Source organism: Brachyistius frenatus, unplaced genomic scaffold, assembly GCF_029030835.1.
Source record: "Brachyistius frenatus isolate BFR_SWC_R1_liver_20210118 unplaced genomic scaffold, ASM2903083v1 Contig_201, whole genome shotgun sequence".
In the NCBI taxonomy this organism is placed as follows: Eukaryota; Metazoa; Chordata; class Actinopteri; family Embiotocidae; genus Brachyistius; species Brachyistius frenatus.
Window position 1 is genome coordinate 251,052 of NW_027210800.1, and position 24,846 is coordinate 275,897.

Consider the following 24,846-nt stretch of genomic DNA (forward strand, 5'->3'; position numbering starts at 1 on the left):
TTAACTTATTCCAAAAAGAAACACGTGCATTGCTGCAGTTTGAAGATTTGAGCCAGTTGCTCGACCTCGTTGGTTCTCTGGAACACTTAATGAATCTGAGGCATTGATAAATAAAGTTGTTTTTTTTCCCCTGCGCTCAAAATGTCTAGATGTCTGCAGTGAAAAAAGCCTGTAGACATCCACAATAATACAAACTTAATAGTTTCCTCCAGTGAACTCAGCTGAGTCTTTTGAGTCGGTCAGGAATAAAATTACATAAAATCTTCATGTCTATAAAAACCAAACTCATTGAACTGTAAGCGATTGTTACAGGATAAAGTAGTGTACATTCACAGAGAATATTTTAAGGGACTAAATAATGATTAGACTGGTTTAGGATCAGTTGGGCTGATGATCACATACACTTCGCCTTCATAGGAGAGCTGCTGCCTTTATTCTTAATTTAAATTATTGCTTATAAAAAGTTCTTTTATCTTTTCTTAACTTCAAAAGTTCAAGTGCCCAAAAGGTCACAGTGGGTGCATTTTCTTCTGCATTACTTTGGCATTGCCTCGCAGTCAGTGCTGTATTCCTTTTGATCCATGTAGAGTGTGTTGGTCCAGTCCAATTATAATACACTGACAGTTAAAGGAAACACTCTGCAGCTACTACGGAAAGGAGAGATTATTGTCCTCTGAATGTGTTGCTGGTTTTGCTTTCTTCACAAGGTCGATATCTGACCATGTCCAGCTGCAGCTGCTCTCTGAGGCTGTGAAGGTGAAGCTGTGGAGCGACACACAGTTATTGCTCAGACTTTGGCTGCTGCTGTGGTTGAACAGGCCTGTTACTGTAAACCTGCGGTGCTTCTATGGCCGATATGAGTTCAGGAATGCAGTCGCTTCAGCACAAAGCTCAGCCAGTCCGCTGCACACACAAGGACCACAGCATGCAGTCTGTGTTAACAGCCAGTAAAAAAAACTAATTGTCACAGCCATAATCGTAACAACCAAAGCACAGCCATGGCTGCAGCAGAGTGACGGCGATGTCATCCTCAGGCTGCAGCCATAATCTGAGCTGCGGTCCGTCTCGGTGAGGTCTGATGATGCAACAGTACAGACGTGTGCCTGACAGCTGAAGCTGAGGGCCACTGACTCTCACTGTAGTCAGAACTACATGATGCAGCGGACTGTATCATACACAGCTCAACTCTGTGGCTCAGCGGATATTAAAACATTACTGTGAGACGATGCTAATTTACTGCAGAAGTAGTCCACAAACAAAATCCAACTGTGACCTTTCAGGGGCTCCTCCCCCAATGTCCATTTATTGTTTCTAATATTTCAGTTAATTATGTCAGTGTATCATCACTGCTCTAAGTTTTAATTCACTTACTAAATTGTTGAGACAAAGATGCATTAGATATACAGTGGTACATTTTATAGGTAAAAATATACTAATAAAAAACAATAGAAAACTAGCAACAAAAAAAAGAATTTTGAAAAGAGGGATCAAAGAAATTAAATTGACATATCTGTTGAAATGAATCAGTCAGTTCTCCTGTGGAGGCAGAATATTCAGCGTGATCTCTGCCTCCACTCAGATGTTTGTAATTTACTGCATGTTCCTTTTGGAAAATGCACAAGATGATTTCCTGTTTGAGTCAGAAAGCAGTGGAACTATTTCTTGAATTAGAACGTATTCCTCCTCCTGATCAAAGTGAAGATACGAGCTGAGGGAACATTCATGACAGCCTGCATTCTTCTTCTCCGTCTCACAAAACTCTGTTATTGATAAAAGTTCTTTCAAAGGATTTCCCCATTCCCAAAGCCGACTGTTCTCACTGCTCGCTGGGAAAATGATCAACTCGAGGCAACGCACTGATATCTGGAGGATATCAGGAAGCAGGTTTACAACCGCGGAGCAGAAAGATATAATAAATAAAAATAATGTCGTAGACAGATTTACTTTCCTGTCTTGTGGTGTAGAAGATGGATATTAAAGGTAATTTATCTACAGTGGAGAGTTATGATGTGTATATAGACCATTTTTTATCTTTGTCTGCAAAATATATCTGTATCGAAGAACTTATTTCAATTATTCACATTCAGAAAAATCCACACATTACCTGCCCTGCTTCTCTCTTCCTCTGTCCACGTAACCTTCAGTCTTTCTCTGTCCTCCTTCCAACAGATATGAGAGAACAGTCTTTTCTTGCATAAAGTCTGCCCATATTTGAGTTATTAAAAAAAAAAATATATATATATATATATTTATTTATTTATTTTTTTAAATTCCTCAAATATGGGCAGACTTTATATGTATATATATATATATATATATATATATATATATATATATATATATATATATATATAGAGAGAGAGAGAGAGAGAGAGAGAGAGAGAGAGAGATCATGTGAGCTTGGAAATCAATCACAAACAGACTCTGTCTTAGAAAGTCTGGGATGTTTGCTGTGGGAAATTAAATGTCAATTCCAACCAGCAGGTCCATTTGTACGAGTCTGGTTGCAGCGAGGACATTCCTGTTCATACACACCCCATCAACACACTAACACCTTCACCGTCATATCGGCTTAAAACAAAACATTTCTGTTCTGGTCTTGTTTGCTTCTCTGCACACTCTCCTCAGTCTTCCTGTCTTCCTCACATACAAAGAAAGCAGAGCCGGGTTTGAAACGCTGTTTACGTTTCTCTCACTTTTGGAAATTTCCTTACAAAATGTATGATTCAGTAGAGGTGCACTAGTCCATCACTGTCACAGACATAATCATAGTAAATAGTGAAAACCATGTTATTGCTCCTTTTCAGCGGTTACGCACTACTTAGCTTGCTCCAATAAAGTACGCAGCATCTCATCTCTATCTCAGTCTGAGCTCTGGCACTGAGTGACATCACATGTCCAGCTGTTTCCTGGTGACCAGTCAGATCCTCGTTTGTGTTGTGCTGCTGGTAATAACCAGTAAGCTGTATGTTGATAGTGGGAGGGATGTTTTTGCATGTTATAGCACATGATTATGTTGCTCAGTCGAGAAATATTCAAGGGATATTCAGCTTGCTCGGGATGTGGTTCCCAGCAGTGACTTCAGCTGATAGTGGAGATCCTCGTTTCTTCTAAAATATGCTGCTATCAGCAGGGAGGGAGGTGATATTTTGTATTTGAAGAGATAAATGGATCAGTGTTATACTTCCCACTCAGCAGAATTAATTCCTCTTGTCACAAGCTGAAAAGAAGCTTAATTCTATGAGCAACACAAACACAGAGATACACATCATATTAACGGAAACCCAGCTCCTGGGAGAACACGCGTGTTTGTGTATTCCTGTGCTGCTGTCGAGCCAGCTGCTGCGTTTCTGCTGTTTTTTGTTTTTGTCTTTCGAACCGCTCTGAGTGCCGCTGACTGTAGAGAAGCCACATGTGCTCGGTCCTGCCGCACCGGGTCGAGCTAATTCATTACCAGCGCACTTTGTTTTAATTTTTCTCAGCACACATCAGTAGATGAACCCTAATCTATCTTTCCTCTGCGGCACCAGATGCGTGGGGGGGGGGGGGGCACGTGGAGGCAGAATTTTCTGCAAGAGGGCCTGTGAAATGAGTCGCATGCTAATTAGTATAAGTTAATTGATGCTTTGAAAGAGGTGAGAACAAATCCTAATAGGTTTCCATTTGTTCAGTGTGAATCATGAAGGTTTGATCAGTTGTTTTTGGGCTCTAATTTTTCTTGTTACCATATGCAGATTTTGAATATAGATCTGTATGCTCTTGTAGCTGATGATGATTTTGAAACATACTTCCATTTGTCACGATCACTTTCAGCTGCCTCAAGATAACGAGGCAGTAAAAATGCACCGGACCACAACTCATTTTAAGACCAACTAAGGGCACTGAGATATGTGATTTAATATTTAAACAACATGGGACCTTGGTGGGAAAATGACAGACACAGACAACTGCATTTATGCATGATTTAAAATAAGCTAGTTATTAGTTGGACCACAGCTTTTTTCTCATGTATGAAATATAGATTTCTGCTGCTTACATTGATAAATCCGTTCCTTCTGGTTTTCCTCTTCGTGTTTTGCCTTTGAAAAAGGAAAAAGTCTAACCGCCATCCAAACATCCACTTTTGTACACTTGACCAACATTAGCTGAGACATCACAAGTTTGTCTAGCGGATCTGGTCAGGACTCTCGGCTGCAGTAGGACAGTCTCCATTCGAGGGGACGGTTCCTCAAATGGTCAGTTCCTGAGTTTCGTTATTTATTTGATGAACATTAGAGCCGATCACTTTCTGACTTTCACTCAGTTCATTTGATCTCATGTTATAGACTCAGATCAGTGTGGGAATTATTAGAACCTGTAATAGCAGGACGCCGGTTGTATAATCATCCTGATCTGGTCTGTATGGAGCTCCGGCGTCCTCTCTCCATCTGAATGAGATAATTCACACTCCTTACAATCTATGCAGAAAAACACACAAAGCTTGTGAACACAAAGCTCTATTGAAATTCAGTGCAAGCACTATTCTTCTCCAACCTTTGGCTTCTTCTCATTAAGTCCAACATTAGTTCCACAAAAGCTACCCCATCCTGGCAGTGCAGTAACCATCTTTGCACACTCTCCACTGCATCTCATTTCCCTTTTGTCTTTCTACTTTGTGCCATGTGGAATTATTTGTCTCTGTCATCCTTTTCCAGGAACAGAACAACATCCTCCTGACAGAATTTTTGTCACCATTACGGCCGTCCTTTCCCAAGGTTTGTGTCAGATTAGTGAGAAGTAATCGGTGACGCCGTGTCATTGAGGACACACACTTTCAACTTCCGAACGCACGGATGACAAAGTGGCCTTTTGAGAGTTTGGAGGAGCTTTGAATGGAGCTGGCAGGTCTGTATGTGTGTTTCACACCATTGTGTCATGGCGCAGATGCCTTTTGCCCTGTCACATACACATTGTACATTTTGGGAGTGCACAGAAACAGGAAGTGGGCGAGAACATGTGAGGAAGGTCTCCAATCGGACTCGGCAGCTCTTTAGATCACATTGTTTGTAATGTTCTCTTTTGGATTGTTTGGCATTCACCAAATATTTCAGAATTTCTTTTTACAGTATTTTAGAGAAGGAAAACGTCTTTCTCTTTATCTGGTAATGAAAAAACATCACGTCGATGAAATTGAATGCATTTTTAACAGACTGCCCATTTTTGTTCCAGAACCCAAAACAGCAAATGTGTGTTTCAAAATCAATGAAACATTGACGATAGTTTGAGATACATGACATGACATCGTTATCTCACCCTGCAGCCTACGGGGCAAGAGGGGTTGTTCCTCAGACTGGGCATAATGTTTGTTGTGCAGAAAACTGTTGTCCATTGAAATTGAAATTTGAGAAAGAGGAAACGCAGCTAATGAAACTATAGCTGTGCATCAGTAATGGGAAAACAAAAAAAAACAAGGCCTTGCAGGCCACGTTATTTCATTTTCTGTCATCATTTACACACAGAAGATGAAAGGGTGTGACCTCGGTGTTAAAATGGCTGTCGAATGAGAAACTTTTCCTGAAAGTGCTGACCGTTCATCATATTCTTGATGATGCCACATCGGAGGAGCCGGCACCACCTCTGATTTACACCTCTGATGTCTCCTGGCCGTAAACATTCGCCCTCCACCACAGTGTTTTAAAGAACTAATGATTTAGATGAATCAGAGACAAACTGCTGAAGTTCTCCTTTCTACTGGGCCACTGCCACATCGTGACCTGCTGAGTCAGCACTCTGAATAGGCAAACACATCATTTACGGAGCTCATCGCAAACTGCACGAGACGCAGGCCTTCAGATGGATGTCCGGCTCTGATCAAGCAGTCCGGTGTGAGATGGACATCGTGTTGTTCATCATTCACGTTTAGCACAAACTGACCTCACAGAAAGAACACATGAATTTCACATGTGGAAAAACTCCTTTTTTTCATTGTGCACATGTGAAACATGTGGATTCCCATGTGGAAACTTGTCCACATATTTTCCCAATGTTTTCTTGTATTGAAACATGTGGTAAACATGTCTTGTATGTGATCACGTGTCCCGTGTGAAAAAAAACTGGGGAAACTCGTGTTTTTTTCTGTGAGGGTGTATTTGGAAGAATCCTTCAGAAAAGTATAACCACAGCAACAAAATGAGGTTTTCTTCTGCTTCTGTTTAGTTTTCCTCAAACGAAGTAGAATTGCAGCTTCAAGAAATCAAAAGCGACGTTTACCAGGTGAGAAAAATGTCAAACATTTCTGTTTTTTTACAATACAAGACCAAACAGGGCCAACTGTAATTTATCAGAAGTGGGGAAAAAACACATTGTGGACACAACCTGAAAAGATTAAAAGGAAAACTTTGCCATTGCAGTAATCACACTGTGAACAGTTACGGAGAGAGCAGCGTCTGAAAGGCTCAAACAGCATGAAGGAAACATGACAACAGTTTGATCAAACTGCTCAGACGTTGTAGTTTCCACCACACGTTTCTCCACTACATCAACTGTCTACATCTGTGTTTGCATGTGTGTTTTACTTCTTTATTATGCGCTTGCAGTCGGAGGACTTTTGCTCAAGCATTTGTCTTGGTTGGGTGTGTTATTAACTTCGGGGAAATCCATCTCACGGCTTAATTCGGCCGAGTAATCACCCGCTCAGAGTCATTCCTCGTTCTTTCCGCAAACAGAACAACTCTGCATATTCAGCACGTTGTTTTTCTTCGAGCCGAACCGGGCTTCATTCATCAAGCCCTGCGTTGACCCAGTCTGTGTGCAGGTGGCTGCGGATATGAATTAGGGAGTGACATGAACAATACATGAGCTTCATGCCACTCTTTTTCATTCACTCTTCTCCCAACTGGAGGATGGTGTGAATGTGACAGACCCCTCCAGGAAGCATCAGCCCCCTGGACCTTTTACAGCGGCTGTAAATGAGTCAAACCCTGCGTAGCTGCTTTATTCCCCGGTGTGGTTCTACTCGCTGCGATGCGGATCGATGCGCCGCACTCTAATGTAGACGTATTAGCGGTTTGTGAGGTTTGTCTTTGTGACAAACCCTTTTGAACAGTGTGGGCGAAATCACCTTGAAAAAGTACAGCAGTGTTTAGCGATGGGCACTATTGTTGTGTAACCAACACACACACACACACACACACACACACACACACACACACACACACACACACACACACACACACACACACACACACACACACACACACACACACACACACACACACACCATTTACACAAACCACAAACAAAACACAACAGCAAATGAGATCTGAGAAAGCAGATAGACAAGGAGAGACATTATTCCAGCTGCAAGCAGAGCCAGATATTCCAGGAATACAGACACAATATTAAATTAACTCTGGATTTGATTTGTCTGATAGATTTTGATACTTCCTCTTGGATATATTTAATGTCACAGTAGTTGACATTGTGCAGGTAACACACACTCTGCCGCTGACACAGTGCAGTGTGTCTGTGAGGACTTTGTTAATTATGGATGTTGGACATCACTGCAAACAATATCTACTGTTTTTTTTGTGCCAGCTTGCAGGTAAACGGGTCATTGTTAAGATCTGAAGACGAGACACACTCGGTGGAGGAACAATTAAAAAGATGTGGTTTTGAGAAAAATTACGAGTTAAAAAAAAAAGAAGATCCAGAGTTTTCAGATCTTGCTGCGTCCCTCCATGCTTAATTCTCCCAACAGTCTTCGTGGGGTTTGTAAAGTGTTATCGCTGAACATTGGCAAACTACCAGGAGCACATCAGTCCAGTACAACGAGACAGGTGAGACGCGTCTCCTTTGCACGTCATTTAGCCAAAGTCATTCGTGAGCAATGATAAGGCCGGCTGGTGAATGACTGCAATGAATAGTTAGCTGTGGCTGCAACCTCATTACAAGGACAAACCGCGTACAGCAGGAGGCTGATATCTCTGGCACAGCCCTACTTCGCTGTTTCCAATTTGAATAGAGAAGGGAATAATGCTTAATGCCTTTCCCTGTGTGGATATTGGCTTGTATGGGACAGCCACCCGTGAAATGAATATTTTTGTGAGATGAGATTTGTTATAAAGAGGACGGCCTGCTTTTCCAGCCGACCGAGAAACACCCGACCCGGGAGAGTAGAGGTATTGTACTTTCAGGATGTGCAGAAAAAGGAAGAAGAGAAAAGAGATAAAGAAGAAGGAAAGGATGAGGAAGAAGATGAAGAGAAGAAAGGAAAAGTAAAAGGGAGAAAATAAGAAGAATGAATAAAATGAGTACTCATGAGAAACAACAAGATAACTGAGACTTATAGAAGATTACATAGAAAATCTGTCTTTTGAAGTGATGGAGCATGTTAGACTGCATTGAGCAGCTGCGCTATGATTCAAGTGTCCATCAAGTGTCAGGGAGTTTCTTGGGTCGTTTTCTTTTGCAAGCAATTTGTTATTAATATGATGACGCTTGAATATCGAAGGATTTCACTTTGATGTCTTCCTTTAAATATTTTGTGGATTCAATATTTTCTCAAAGTTCAGATCTTTTTCCAAAATGGCCACCACATTCAATCCTCATAAAGTTTACTAAACATTGCTGAATATTTTTTATTTAGGCTCACAGGTTTACATGTTTTCAGTAAAGACACTTCCCGATGAATCACATAGAACAGATGGAAATTTCCTGAAAACATTTAACAACTTATTTAATTCACTTTGGGTGTGATACTTAGAAAATATATATATTATATATTCTCACAGACCAGTGTTGTGTTTTGGATGTGGCATGTTTCACTGACTGTTTCCTAAACCCTGCGTCCTGTAGCTAGTTGTACTGTAACTACTTTATATTCCAGCTTGTCATGTATTAAGTTTTTACACCTGCAAAACCTGCGATTTTAGTTCTTAAATTCTGCTCTCATTCTAAGTGGTAGTATACAGTAGTATACTGAGTATACTGTATACACTCAGTAGTAGTATACAATAGTATACTGTATACACACAGTAGTATACAGTAGTATACAATCAGAAGGAGGTTTCTAATTTTCTAGCTGGCAATCATGGATTTTTTTTTTTGCAAACAGATTCTTTCAGCTTTAGATTGCAAGTGGAAGTTAATTCTAAGACTTTGTGAGCTGGTTTGAAAACTCTTCTCCAGCTGATTTTTTTGATGCTTGAAAAGGTTTTAAATATGGACGTTATGGCCATAGCGTCCATCCATCCATTTCCTTTTGCATCAGGTCGAGCAACTTCCTTCTCCTCGGCAACATGCCAGCTCATCCTGGGGGATCCCACGGTGTTCTCAGGCTAGATGAGATAGATAATCCCTCCAGCGTCTTCTGGGTCTTTCCTGGGGTCTCCTCCCATTCGGTCGTGTCTGGAAAGCTTCCAGTGGGAGGCGGCCAGGAGGCATCCCGGACAGACTCCTGAGCCACTTCAATGGCCTCAGGCTTGGAGGTGCTAACCTTCATCCCCACTGCTTCACAGTTGGCTGCAAACCGCCCCAGAGCTTGTTGAAGGTGACGGTCTGATGAGGCCAAACGTAACATATCATCTGCAAACAGCAGAGAAGCCGTCCTGAGACCCCTAAACCTGACATGCTCCTCCCCCTGGCTGCACCTGGAAATCCTGTCCGTGAAGGTCACTAAAAGGATCACTGACGAAGGACAGTCCTGGTGGAGGCCAACACCAGCGGTGAATAGGAATACAACTCTTACTGTGGTTGTTTAGAGACCGAATGCCCCGTTGCGATGGCCCCGGAAACCCGGTACTCCTGCAGCACCCCTCTCAAAATCACCCAAAAGACCCGGTCAATGGCCTTCTCCAAGTCCACAAAGCACCTGTAGACTGGATGGGCAAACTCCCATGACACCTCGATTAACCTTGCGAGGGTAAAGAGTCGGTCCACTGTTCTGCAGCCAGGACAGAATCCGCAGCGCTAATCCTGAATCTGAGGATCTACAATCGGTCGGAGCCTCTTTTCCTGAACCCTGGAAGGCTGAGTCGGGTTTTACCCCGATAGTTGGAGCACACTCTCCAGTCCCCCTTTTTGAAATTGGGAACCGCTGTCCCGCTTTGCCAGTCCACGGGCAATGATCCCGACCTTCATGCAACATTGAAGAGGCACGCAAGCCAAGACAGCCCAGCAATGTCCAGAGCTTTCAGCCTCAGTGTGAGCGAGGAGTCGAGGAGCTGATCGACTGCCTCGGAGATCTCCGCCAGAAATATGAATGAGACCCCTCCAAGTCTTCAGGCTCTGCCTTCTTCCCAGGTTATATGTTGGTCGGGTTCAGGAGTTCCTCAAGGTGCTCTTTGCACCGCACAACGTTATCTAAGTCAGCAGTTCTCCTCTTCTGAGAATCAGCCTGAGGAAAGGTTAATGTTAAGGTGTTGATTCTTGGAGGGTCCTACATAGCGTCCATAATGTCCATGTCCTTACCAGCTTCCAATCCCCTATATATGAAATTAATAAGCAGCGTTCTTTATGTATTGAGCAGAGTGGAGCTAGTTTACCAAGTCAAGTAATGTAATGCTGTCTAACAAAACTCTGAGGTTTTGGCAGATGGAGAAATCTAAAGCTTGATAGTCATGACGGTGGTTGCTCTGATTACTTAATTTCAGTTCCAGTGCAAAGTTTAGCAAAAATAATATTGATGCCTAAAACAATTTGTGTGGAGCATCTAAAAGTACCAACTCTAAGCATGATATAGACGAGATGAAATATAGACAAAGTAGGATAAGATTGGATGGAAATGATTTCATAAAAACTGTAGGTGCTTCATATTTTGACAAGTGATTTACAACGGAAAATAAAAATACTGCAATGAAAATGTTAATCCGACAGATATCAACCTATCTGATTTCAAATCTGAGCTACAGCCTCATTATAAACCCAGACAGCCCATTCCCTCCTTTGCCCTGTCCCCGGTTCTCTTTAATTTTGTCACCTGATTGAGACGGGACGATATCAGCGTTATGCATGCGTCCACCTTTCCGGTGAAGGGGGAATGAATTTTTTCAATGGCTTCATAAATCCGGCGCTCTACCTGGCTGAGCACTGTTGAGAATGCGTGGTTGGCTGACCGTCTCTCTTGGCCGAGACTATAGATCTGGATTGACAGCTGCTCCATCCTGTCTGCCACTGTTAATCATTGAAGGATTTGGGCTGCCGGCAAGCAGCTCTGCCAAGCGACCTTGAGCCCTGCTGGGGCCGAAGGACTCCAACTAAAAGCCTGTTCCCCTGTTATAGCAAGCAAGAGACACTTCAGCCAGGCGGCCCGGTGGCTCCATAAGAGAGATTGATAGATGGATAAATGTGCCACATTGTTGGGAGAGGATTCCCTTTAAATTTAGAAAGCTTTCAATATACATATCCACTCACTCCGAGCATTCACACTCCTCGTGCTTTATTTGACCACTTGTTTAACTCCAATGACCCATAATTTCCTTCCCACCTTCCATCTTACTGCACTGTTACATGTTGTTGGTGACTGAGCTCAAGAAAGAATGACAGAGGAAACAGAAGAATAATCATTGGTGATGATGATGACATCACAGTGGTGGCAAGCTGTTCAGAAGGAGTTCTTGATATGATGTCAGTGTAATAGTGAATCCACAACAACACTGTAGAAGCTGGCAAATGATGACGAGCGTGCAGTGACAGGGAGGAAGGGACTTCTTTTTTTTTTAGACGTCATATGCGAGAGAGAAATGACTGAGAGTTAAAGAGTGTTTGGTGTCATGAAAAGAAGAAAGCCTCTTTCCATCTCCCGCTCTGTTCCTCTCCTCCGTCTTGCCCCCATTCTCCCCGTAACTCTCCATCTATTTGGGTAAAAGACCAGGATCCAGACTCCAGTCCCAGGTTTTTGCTCCAGCCATGCTGTTGGAACCAGCAGCAGTAAACGCCTGCTCTGCCTGCCTCTCTCCTCTCTCCCCTCTCCCCTCTCCTCTCTCCCCTCTCCTCTCTCCTCTCTCCCCTCTCTCTCCCTGTTTTGCTGTGCGCTACTCTGCTCTGCTGCAGTGGATGGTCCTCGCGTTGCGCTCGCAACTCGTCTCAGCGAAGGAGACCTGAGCATCTCGCTATCATTTTCCCACCCTTCTTTTCCTTTCAGCCATCGGTCTTCCGCCACCCTTACCCACACCTATCGTCAGAGGCTCTGGATAAGTGTGAGGGAAAAGTCATAGGATAGATGAGAGAGAAGGGAAGAGCTCAGGAAGTCTTTTAGCCAAACATCTCTTCCATGTATGACTGGATGATCTGCTGTCTCCGGATGACAGAGAAGCTTGTGCTCTTAGATGCCTCCTGCTTTTAGACTCTCTGCCAGGTAAGTTCTCTCTCCGGCTTCATGTTTTCATTCTGCGTTTGATGTAGTGGATGACAGACGAGTGCCTTTTTGCATATTTCTCCCTGAAGGGGGTTGACATGTTCGAGTGAAGAGATGATATTTTGGCAGAAGTTGTGTGCAAACAAGTCCAACATGGGCTATTGGTAACATATGGCATGTAATAACGTGTGTGTGTGTGTGTCTGCAATTGTGTGCTTTGTAATAGAGCACATGAGCTTCCATCATATTTGCTCTGCAATAAATCCTCTCCTACTGCAGCAACTTGAAATTGTTTGCTCATTTTAAATATTGAAGCAGCTGTGTTTATCCTGCAACACGGTTTGTATGATTAGTGATGCCATTTGAATTTAGGTGTCCAGGAGTGACGGCGGCTCTTTCGTTGTGTATTTTGACCCTCCATGTGTGTTTTTGGGGAGAGGGGCAGGGGAATAAAAAATTACAAAAAAGAAGTGTGCAGCATTATAAACCCTGTTGAGGTACTGTATACATGCAGGGTAGTGCAGCAGAGATGATAACTGAGATTCTGTGACATCACTGTGGAGAGAGAGGACACTACGCTGCGTGTGTGAGTGTTTGAGTGTGTGTGTGAGTGCTTGAGTGTGTGTTTGAGTGTGTACATGCTGGTGTGTGGCGGCTGGATGCGTCTAATGTAAAGCGTTGAGCTCTGCGTGGGCGGCTCGTGGGTTGTTTTGTGAATGAAGTGCTTTTAGCACTGTGTTCACGGAGAAAGAGTTCATGCATGTTTGTGGTGTGTGTGTGTGTGTGTGTGTGTGTGTGTGTGTGTGTGTGTGTGTGTGTGTTTCCCTTTCAGCACTATCAACTGTCGCTCGTCCGTTACTGTGGCTGAGAGCTCACACGTCAGCAGCACACACCCTCTTCTGGGAAACACTGGTCTTCGGCACGGTGCCGTCTCTTCATCAGGTATTGGGTGGCGTTTCACTGTGGGTGGCGACTTGGTGACGATTTACAACCTGGGTTCCCAGGTTTTCACCTCCTGGTGTAAATCAGCCTGCTTGGTGAAGCACTGAGCCACTGCAGCCAGTCGGAGGAGTTGCTTTGGATGTTCATGGTCACTGCTGCACTGCAGACAGACTCTCTCCCTCCAAAGCTGCAAACAGACAGAGTGTTACTCGGCCACAGACGGCGTAGGTTTGGTTCGAGAGGCTCTCCATCTATCAGTTCACCGTGTTTGAACAGATGCTTGTAATACAAAGTCGCTCCCAGCAGGTTGTGTTGTGTTTTAGCAGATGCAGGTGGACCTCTGTATTATCTTGGAATTATCACCATGAATGGCAATATTATTGTCATGCATGCAACACCTGTGTGACTAATGTAAATATTCTGAGGAATCAGGGCTCTCTTGGTATTAACTGAACAACTGATCTCCAGTTTCCAGCAACAGATTATTTGGACGTCCTGTTATTGAACCCTGAGCAGTTCCTGTGGTTTGTGTTCCTCCCAAGTGGTGTTCACTAATTAGAAGGGTCGATTCAATGGGGTTTCCCCCGACATGCTTCCCACATCATGTACCACACTGTGTGTAATACCGCAGGCTGTAAGTCAGCGAAAGAGAAGCCGTGATCCATGTTTCAGTGACCACAAATGTCTGACCTGCTGAAGTGTCATTGAGCAAAAACAGTGAATAACCACAACCTCAAAGGATTCTTTCTCACAGACTGTATCTGTCTGCATCCCCACTTAATTCAAGTGGAGTTTTCTTTCAGCCTTCATGTTCACATGCAGTTGAAAATCATACATATTGCATTACTGAAAAACAATCCAGGTGCCTCCATAGGACCACTCTAAGTGGCACAGCTTTAAGTGTGCTGAATTTCGATCCATGTTTCACACTCGGGAAGCAGAATCTGGATATGATTCAATTTGTACGTGGATCTGTCGAGCTGCATGAGCAGGCTTGTAACTTTTTGAACCACTGGGCCAAGATGCTACGAGATTTTAAAGCTGCTCTGAATTTCTTTTAGCCTGAACAATTTTCTTTCAGTAAAACATTTGGACTTAATGGGTTCCGTCTACTACATTTATTATTATAAAATAAGATGCAACAGCAGACATTTAAATGCATTTTATGATATAATTAATATGCAAATTACACTGCCATTAATAACTAAAACTATAAATTTATTTTTATTTTTCCATTATACTATTAGTGAATCATATGAATGTGACCACATACGTGGCATTTGAATACAATAAAATAACTTAACAACAACAATCTTCTGCAGCTGACTAGATATTATTACTTTGTGGTATTATTTTAAACCAGGTTTATACAGAAATTCAACTTCTCTAAAGCAGAACTGTACTTTCAAGGCTGCCATCATTTCACATAAAACCTCGAGGAACACAATTAAGGCTTTGATTTTTAAACATACCAAAAACCAGTTAAGCTTCTTAGAGGACACGATCTGCACTTTCCTCTCACTTAGTGGAGCCATTTTCTTAATGTGCTTCTGTGATTGTCACATCTGTTTAAAAGGTATTAAAGAGTGAAGTGCAACAGAGATTCATCACAACACTTGTCAATCTCTACTCAACCTCACAAACTGTTTTGCACACATATATGTCGTGGTTACTGTTTGATGCTGACAAACAGCTTCTTGAATTAGCCGAGTGTTTTCCCAGAAGTAGCCAATGAAGACTGAGAAATAGACAAATGGGTATTAACGTACACAGAAAAGGATCAGCGCTTTAAATAATACACAGATGGAGGAGTCATTCTGAGCTCACAACGGATATCTGGGACAACGGAATCACAGCCGCTCTCGACAACAGTCACGGACGCTGAAACACTGAAGCTCACAAACAACCAAAAACAGCCGTCAGCCATAAACAAATCAGAGGGAGCGAAAAAACCAGCAGTGAAGTAATCCTGCAGCTTCTCATCTCTCCGTCTTGACATGGAGCTGAATCTGAGACCACAGATGGAACATTGCCGTCAGCACTGTCATACAAACCTGGATCCCACATATCAACCATGTATGTGGACTGGAACAATCCTAAATAAATTAAGTAATGGACAGAAAGAGGTTCCTAAAATGGTTGTGCAGCTGCGAAGGTTTGCAGATATGTTTCTTTTTTTTTTTTTAAACGTTGATTCAGGTCTGTTTGCATCGCTGCAGTCACATATCATGTTTGCAGCGCTCAGATTTCACAGTTTGCGGGCCGCTCGTGTTGACTCGCACAGCTCAAGGAAACATATTGTCAGTCCAATGGTGAGCAGCTGCTGGAACCACAGAGAAGGAGAGAAGTGCCTCTGAGAAGCGGTTACATAAAGAGGCACATCTTTATTCCAGATCTGAAGCAGCGCAGCCTCAGGAACTTCGCTGCAAAGGAATGTGTTCGACCGAAGATTTCATTCGTCACGGATCGTCATCTCGGCAGCGGACACGGAGGAAGGCGTCGTTTCTGGAGAGTGGACGTGAGGATAATGTTCCGCAGCTCTGGATGAACACATGAACCTTCCTCGCACTCAGCCGGTGGCCTGGCTCGTTAAAGCCACGAGTCGATGTGATGCTCCACCGTGGGCTGAGCCGTGGACGATCAGCCGCCGGTGGCAGATGAGTCCGTTTTGTACTGCGTGCTTGTGTTTGTGTTGGATGTGAAGGCGTGAGCGACTGTCAGTACAGTCTGTCAGCCGGGGTAATGGGTTTGACTCCAATCAGGGTCGGACTGACTCCGTCAACCTCCTAACTTTTCGGGCGGCTAACACACACACACACACACACACACACACACACACACACACACACACACACACACACACACACACACACACACACACACACACACACACACACACACACGCGCAAACAAGCAAACAAACATGCGGGACGTCGTTGAGGTTCTGAGCAGCTGCCTCTTCAGAGGAGGCTCTCCTGACGGGGAATCTTGAACTGAACCCAAAAGTAAAAAAGCAAGAGAAGAAAGCCTTCCTTTCTTCTCTTGCCTCGGTGTGCCCCTCCCCTCCCCCCACTCTCTGTGTGTCTGTCACTCATCAGCACCCCCCCCCCCCCGGTGTGTCCCTGGGCAGTCAATAGGTTGCACCGCACCCTGAGCCGGTGCCAGAGCTCAGCCTCTGAGCCACAGGTAAAGCATTAAAGCCAAATGACGCATGCACTGAAACAGAACAACCTCTTTGCTACTTGAAAGCACTGCTTGGACGACCCGCTTCTTAAAAGTTACACCCGAATAAGCTGCGATGCTTTTCCCCCTTTACCTCCGCCAGCAGTTTGCTTACACACCTTTTGCCTCCGGTAGACACAAAGGATGATAAAATGTTGGGTGCTCTGGCACATCGCCTTCCCCACCTCTAGTGTCCCTTCACACTTCACACAGCAGGAAGAGAACATGTAGGAGGTTGTTTTTAAGGGATTAGAAAACAAACAAAAGGAATGTCAATATTGTTTTTACTATTAACTATAGTTTTGACTGTTTACAAGAACAACACAACAGACATTCAAAAACGGTTAACAATATTTACAAATTCGTTGCTTTTAAATGCGCTAGATAAATAAATTGACCTTACTGATCTGGGCTGTATTATTTCTTTATGGGAATTACCATACCATAGAGTCAGAACAGGAAGGGTTGATATATAGAGAATCCAGGCCAATCATTAGAATACGCCATCACCGTTTCACAATTATAGCTTTTCTCTGATCTCACACCGTTAACGGTTGGTTAGATTGAGACGCGCTGGTTATAATGAGAGAAAGATCTGTATTCGGATTAGAGTAACTAGGTTAGGTTAGAAAAACATGTTGAGTTTCATAGCATTTACTATTTTTTTTCAGGTTAGGGGAGCTTCATCATCTGGGCTACAGAGATAACCGCTGGGTTTGACTGCAGGTATAGAGGACAACAACAATTTAGGAAAATCAACAACAAGCTGAGCTTTTGTTGACTCATCCGTCCACCTGGACGTTCTGCCTGCACAGACCGAGTGTCTTTCTTTGCTCCGGTCAGATCCGTCACTATCCCTTCAGGTGGATGTAAAAACTTGTTGTTTGAAGTCATTTCTCCTCTTGTTCATGTTCAAGCAGTCGTGAGATTTCAATAAGTCAGTTCAGCTTTGGCCTCTTGAACCCCACCGGTGTATCGCTGACTGCAAAAACCTTCAAACTTGACTTTTAAAAGGGGAGTGGCCAAAGTTTCCATAAAACACATCAACTATGTCAGACCGATATTTGGGAAATTTGTATTGTGGCGTGCAGAAAACATGAAACCATACAGCCAGAATAATCCTCGAGTTAGAAGATCCATATACATATACATATGAAATCCTCTCTGGTAGAGTTGGAAAAGCTGCTTTTAGCAACGTCATAGCTACTTAAGGATTAATCACAAGAGGAAAACTGCATGTAAATCAGTGAAGGATTAAGTATTACTGTATTTAGCACAAGCTGCATTCTCCATCCTAAACTTGCGCATTGATGAGTATGCAATATCCAGTACCAGAAGTCTGATGAACACAGTGACGATGCACGACCACAACATGCAGCTCATTCCTCTTCTGTGGTTTAAAATCCTGTGTTTGTTTGACACCGCGTCACAGGGCCTTGCTCCCTTAGTTGCCATGGAGACACCATTAGACGGCGGTGCCGCAACGATTTTTGTATTTCTTTGCATAACCCCACGCCAAGCCGTGCAGCTTTTTGGGGACTCGCCCGTGCCGACGGCGTGCGTGGGTGGAGAGATGGGTGCATGTGCATGTTATTGTGACTGAGAGCGAGTGGGAGAGAAAAGAAGAAAGAGATCAAGACCGGGTGGGAGGGATCGAGAAAGAGGAGCAGAGAAGGAGGGAAACAAGTGACTAGGAGAGGAATGAATGGTGGAGACACCGAGTGGGAAACACACACATTTAAAGGCCGAACGGAGACGTATTAACTGTACACACACGTCCTCCGGCAGAGATGAGCAGGCTGAGTGTGTGGGTGGAGGGATGCCGCAGCAGTGCAGCTTACTTTGCCTTCAATTTGATCCCTGCAACCCTCTCAGGGGCTTTTCGCTGCATTACTTCAAGACAATTCACAGCATGATGCCAAATCCAGACCGACTCTCATTATTGCCACACATGATCCTCTGATAATGACTCTGATAATGATGAGATCCCTGTAAAGTGTATTGACTGGTTTTCTGAGAGCAACAGACATATATTGATGTATAACAGTGCAGCTTAATTAAGATGGGGCTAATTTAATGACTCGGCAATAGAGAGTGTACTTCTTTACACCAACCTGAACTAGTCGCTGTAATTCATTTTGAACTGACCCTATTTATGTTAATCTACATTATCTTTTCATCACTGTAAAAATGATCAATTTCCCAAAAGTCTGATTTCCTTCAGCATGAGGTGAAGAGTGACTGGAGATGTACGAATACATATAACGCTCCATTTGAAATGATTATAAAAGGGTAACTAACCCTAATTCACCACAATGAAAAGCTCTGTGTTTCTCATTGGTTGCATGCTTTGTTGCTTTTGGTCAGCAGATGTCACAGTTGGACAGATTCAATGAAAATACTGTAAATGATTTAACGGTGAGTTGGATCTGAGGCGAGGAAGAGAAAGTGTTGAGTGAGAAGTTCTGTAAATCAAGTGAATATTCAACAAAAGTGATGCTTTCATCCTCTGTACACTTCTCTGTTTGTGTTTCAGTCAGCGATGGACATTTTTAGATGACATTAAAAACAACTGGCAAAGATGTGGATGTAGATTTTCTTAGTTCGTTTCTTTTGTAGAGCTCTTAAAAATCATCGTATTTTGGGCTCCGGAGTCCTTATTGAAACTTATTGAACCCTGCGCTGCTTCTGCCGCAGACTGAAAAGAGATGCTCAGATCATGATCGTATGAACTGGGACACACACAATGCTCTCTGGAGACAAGCAGCCAGAGGAGATGGGTCAAAGGTCACCGGGAGAAATAGAGTCATCGCTGCTCGGATTTGAGAATTAAAGAGACAGAGACAACGGGAGAGCAGAGCGGGCCGGTGAATGACTGAGTGTCGGTGGAGATAACCGAGGACCTGGTCAGCCTGATGCGGTTAACGTTTCCCATGAACACATTTTGGATAAATAAGAGCAAAGTGGCAGCGATAGCAGGAAAAACAGAGCAGAGCAGTTTTACAATAATACAAAATGAGAAACCAAAATCAAGCAGCTAGTTCAGGTCCTTCATCTTTCATCATGCACTACAACTAGATTAAATTTGCAAAGTAATCAGGCAAGAATCTGTAGCTATCCAAAACACCGGGTACGTATGAATCCGCTGATCTGGACTGAAGCTCGTCCTGCAGAACACTCGTTGTCTTTCTCCATCGGGCTCATCCACCCACGCCCACGAAGGTATGCACACATTCTCTCCTTTGAGTCCTGAGTCTCTCTTCCTCTTGTTCACTCGGTGTGTTTTTCTGCAGTCTAAGCACAAGCAAAGTTTAATATTGCTCTGGACATCTTGAAGGAATCCAGTGTGGATTTACTGCTGTAAATTCTCTCCGAACGTCTCTGTGCAGACACGAGTCCATGTACAGCAAGTGTGCAGTTTTGACAGCACCAGAAACTAAAATCACACAAACAAACCATCCAGATCCCTTCAAAGGTTTTAATATATTCTCTTACAAGTGTTTCTGGGGCCTCTCGCTACCCATGCCTTCACAAACACTACATTAAAAACACAGGCGGTGCGTTTGAGACCAGCTAAGGAGTGTTCGAAGGGTTTGGACGAGCCGACCGCCTCCCGATGAGCTTACAGGTGCTGCGGTCATGTGACATCGCTGATCCACGATGTGACGCAGCGACATCTTCCAAAAACAGACTCGCTAACTTATGCAATCACTAAACATACGCGAGGAATCACAAGGCGTTGTTCAGAGCTGAGGTGTGTGTGTGTGTGTGTGTGTGTGTGTGTGTGTGTGTGTGTGTGTGTGTGTGTGTGTGTGTGTGTGTGTGTGTGTGTGTGTGTGTGTGTGTGTGTGTGTGTGGTCTTTGTCCATATCTGATATCTGGGGCAGAACAAATATGCAGGCGGATTCGACGGCTCTTTACAATAGATTGCGTGCGCAGGCAGGTGCAGCAGAAAGTACCGTTGTATTCCCAAAACCAGCAGGAGCAGGCGGATGTGATCTTACAAGACGCAGCACGAGCTTACGTCCCCGGGACTGTCAAGTGTGTCTCCGAGAAAGTTGTTTGAGATCCAATAAGCAAGAGATTGATGTTGAATATTGCGTCTCTAAAGTGACCGGAGGCCGTTCCATGAGCTACAGTGTCCTGAAGTATGACTCACTTTTCTGCCATCTACTTTTGTTGCTTACAACATTACGCAGTCAGTCATCATGAGAATATAATTACACCCCCCCCCCACACACACACACACACACAGCTTCTATTAATAGCCTCAGATAAATCATCAATATGACATGTCCATGACACTGTGCCAAATTTTAATCAAGTGACGATGGCGTGAGCGTGACTCCAGACGAGACGTGTCGACCAATTCAAACTGGGACTAACTCACCAACAACTAAAGATAATCCCAAACGAAGCTGTTAGTTAGAAACGTTCGGAGCGCCGAGCCGTCCAACACACGATTCTCACATTTACACCTTCTGCGTGTGGGCTGGCGAGCAATGTGACACCTCCGAGATGATGTGATGGCGATCTAACGCCTTCGTTTCCAGGTCTTTGTGTGCTGTGGCAAAACACAATCCATAACCTCCCCCCCTTCCTCCTCCTCCTCCTCCTCACAGCTGATCTGCTGCAGGTCGAGCCAGAGACCTGCTGACTAGTAAGAGGCAGGGTCATTAGGCCAGGTGGTGCCGCTGTGATGCCCACTGTGCAGCACATGTCTGGCATTAACACCTACAGACACGAGTATGGATTAACACACTCGGATCATTAATCATTGTTCCAGTAGAGTGTAATCACGACTGTTCACAGTATCCCTACACTTAGATACGGAGATGGTCTCTAGTCGGAGGCCACCGTTGGCCAAAAGCTTGGAGACACTGATTTTTAGTTTGCGTCTCACTCTTTGTTGCTGTGGCATTGAAGAAAAAACACTTGTCCCAGACAGCCTGCTCAGTAGGAACCAGCTGAGCAGTTCTTTGGTGTGAAGATCCAACACCGTTGTTAGAAAGTGAAGCAGGTTAGTGGTGTCGAGCCCCCAACGTATGTTTCTCCCGTTTAAGTCCCGAATGAAAACCCCGAAGTTGGTTCAAAACCCAGAAGATCATTTTAGCAACACGTACTGCTGTTTACAGGATGTTTCTACATTTCTCAAACACTCTTTTAACCATCTGGAGGAAAAATATTTTGAATTTGGCGCACATTGAAAATATATTTATCAAGTTGACGCTGCAGTAGTCATTCATGAGTATAAACTGGGATTAGACCCAATGACAGTTAACTCATTTCATTCAGTCAGATTTAATTTATTAAAGACATACGTTATTGTTTGAAACAATGACTGCTAGAGTGACGCTGTAGAAACAGTCTGAGCGTGACGCAGACCATTCCTGAGATCACAAACCCCCAGCAGAGATGGAAATTCACAACTTTTCAATGAATGGACACAATATAAAGAGAGAGGAAAAGAAAGCAGCTGATGATTTGGACGCCAAAGAGCAAACCAGCTCTGTGAATAACAATGGGGATCTCGGTGTCAGCTTCCTGAACTGCCTGTGAGTGATTTCAGGGAACAGATGCACTGTACAGATGGACATTGGACTTTCTTTTCACTCGCAGGCATATGAACAAACTCCATGTGTCCACCGGGCCTTCAGGAAGCTTTCATTTATAACTCCATTCAGGCTGGCAACTACAACACTTATGGCCTGTCTCACCTCCTCTTTAATACGCAGGCTTTGTTTTGGAACCTATTTTGAATCATTTCAATTGATAATGTTCACTGCTGCTTACCAGAAATTGTCCATGGAGACGTGGAGAGTTCAGGTGCCTATAATAACGTACCTATAATCATAATAAATAATAAAATATCTATCTATCTATCTACAGGTGAATCTTTCACTGACTCCGGTGAATAGAAGGGAAACAAGATTGAATTTCATTACGCTGTGCTAATCTGAATAATTTGGGTATCTGTGAGGTTATGATCTCATCAGCAGGAAGTCCTTTTATGTCATTGAACTGTTCCTCAGCTGTGCTGGTTATGGCCAGAGGGTATTAAAGTGCATTCTTTATCCTTGCAGTTGTTCTGCAGTGTCTTGTGTGACGCTGTGACTAATTTCAGTGTGAACCTCACAGATCTTACACATCAGTGTCTCAACAGACCTTGAGGAGGTGATTCATGAGTGAAAAAGTTCATAAAGCATTTTTTTTTTTTTTTTTAATCTCCAGCAGGAGATCCATGAAATGTGATCAAATGCAGAGGCATCATCTCAAGACTGGAAGATGAAAGAAATGTAGGGGCGTAAATTTAGAAAGAAGTGAGTTTACGGGACATTTGCTGTCGATCTCAGTTTGAGGGAAGTGACTTAAAGTTAGAAAAACCCACTGTGGTCGAGTTGCATTGTGGGTAATGCAGTGTCCAAGTTCTGATAACATATATCTGGTTTGGCTGCTCTGTTTTGGACCCTGTTCTTTAGATTCTTTAATCTGGCAGTCGTGAATTGAGGAATAATCTTTTAAAAGCAGGCCAAAATGCAAGCACCCCCTCTACCCCCACCCCTCCCTCCTGCTCTATGGATTCCAATCTATTATTTACACTTACAACGAAGGCGTTTTTATTATTAATGTGTGAGCCGTCTCGTTCAACGCATTAGCAAACAGCATTCAATTCATGTGATTGAAACACCCTTGATCAGATTACAGGGTTGGTTTAGATTATTTCCCGTCACACACACACACACACACACACACACACACACACACACACACACACACACACACACACACACACACACACACCATAACACACACAACTTGTTCCATCATTCCTGCCTTTCTGTTGTGTCCCCCGCTGGGCTGATTAGGTCCACGGCCTGTAGGCCATTACAGCATTGATTGGAATCATATTTTGTTGCAGTGGTGGCAGATGCTGATCGACAAGCAAACTCCCAGGCATGTTCCACATATGGGGGTTGATGTGCCTGCAATTAATGAAATCACTGGGGGCCAAAGACTGCCGGTGGATGATGGCTTTTATTTAAGGAGCGTAAATCAGCAGCATTGTGGGGAAAATGAAAATGACATCTGAGCGTAGTGCTCTTGTCCCGAAGTGTTCTCTGATCGGATGGGGTTCCTCTGTACAGCTCTGTCACTATAATTTAGACTTGATAGAGCCACAGAACAACATGTACATATCTGTACCTCCTGACTCAGACGACGGTCTAATCCCATCTATAATAGGTTTTAGGACTCAAACACCCCGTTTCACGCAATTAAACTCCATTACACGAATATCTACCTTTGCGGTTATCCTGAAGTTAATATTCTATTCCAGATCATATACTCACGTATCACTGCATTGTTTTTGGGCCTTAACCCACCAAGTCGTGACTCCACTTCTATCCTTGGGAATTGAAGGCTGGTCCTGACACAGACAGACCGCTCCCATAAGTTCCAGCTGTTTATTCTCGCCGGGCCATCAATCTCTTTCTGCTGTCTGCAAAGAGACAAATGACTAATGGAGATGAGACTCAACATTTTTTTTATGTCTTTCTCTGTGAAATTGATGCGTGAGCCACTAAACATGAACCCAAAAGGAAACCATCTGTGAGACGCTGATGCAAATCCTTTTTTTTTTTTTTTTTTTACCCCAGATTTGTTATTAAGGGTCCTAAATCATGAGAGAAGCTGTGTATGTAGGTCTGCTGGTGCATCTTATCTAAGATCCTGTCCTGTTTCACTTTCATTCGTTTCTATCTTTATTGTGCAAATGTTTTCTATCTTCAATAATCTCCGTCAATACTTCTAAGTCCATTGTGCTATTTTTTAGATTTTCTGACATTTTAAAGATTGGTATATATTTTGGCACGTATTTTTGGGGTTCATATGATTATTTCCATTCTCAAACAGTCAATTGTTTTGATCATTAATTGTTTAATACATTAAAATTGTAAGAAAATGTGACAAATGGTTATCACAGTTTCTCAGTGACCAAAGTGACATCTTCAATTTGCAGTTCTGTCTCACTAAAAGTATAAAATGTAACTTAGTCGTTTGCTAATTTACAATAACATCAGGCAGAGAAATGCATCATATTCTTACATGAGTAACTTAAAGCAGCCGATTTGTTTTTTCTTGACAAAACATGCCTTTTTTTAACGAAACAGTCAATAGTCCAAATTATTGGAGATTATTTCTGATATTTGACTGAACACAAGTTGAGTGATTGACTGACCGACAGGTTAGTGAGTCCCGTCCTGGTCGAACCCATCAGTCGTACTGTGAAACCCGGAGTCCACTTTGCTTCAGTTAAGTCACTCACTTAGAGCTCAGATGCCGTTTCAAAG

At 43.3% G+C, this 24,846-nt stretch overlaps 1 protein-coding gene across 6 annotated transcripts in view; it reads left to right on the top strand.

Moving 5' to 3' along the window:
• Positions 1 to 24,846, top strand: part of dlgap2a (discs, large (Drosophila) homolog-associated protein 2a) — a 133,295-nt gene that overhangs the window by 25,597 nt on the left and 82,852 nt on the right. For 2 of the 6 annotated variants that reach the window (XM_069718898.1, XM_069718899.1), the window contains exon 1: positions 11,968 to 12,334. The exons of the other annotated variants lie outside the window; for them this stretch is intronic. The gene's annotated coding sequence lies outside the window, so the exon portion shown is untranslated. Of the gene's footprint in view, positions 1 to 11,967; positions 12,335 to 24,846 lie in introns of those variants that run through there. 6 annotated transcript variants of the gene reach the window in all.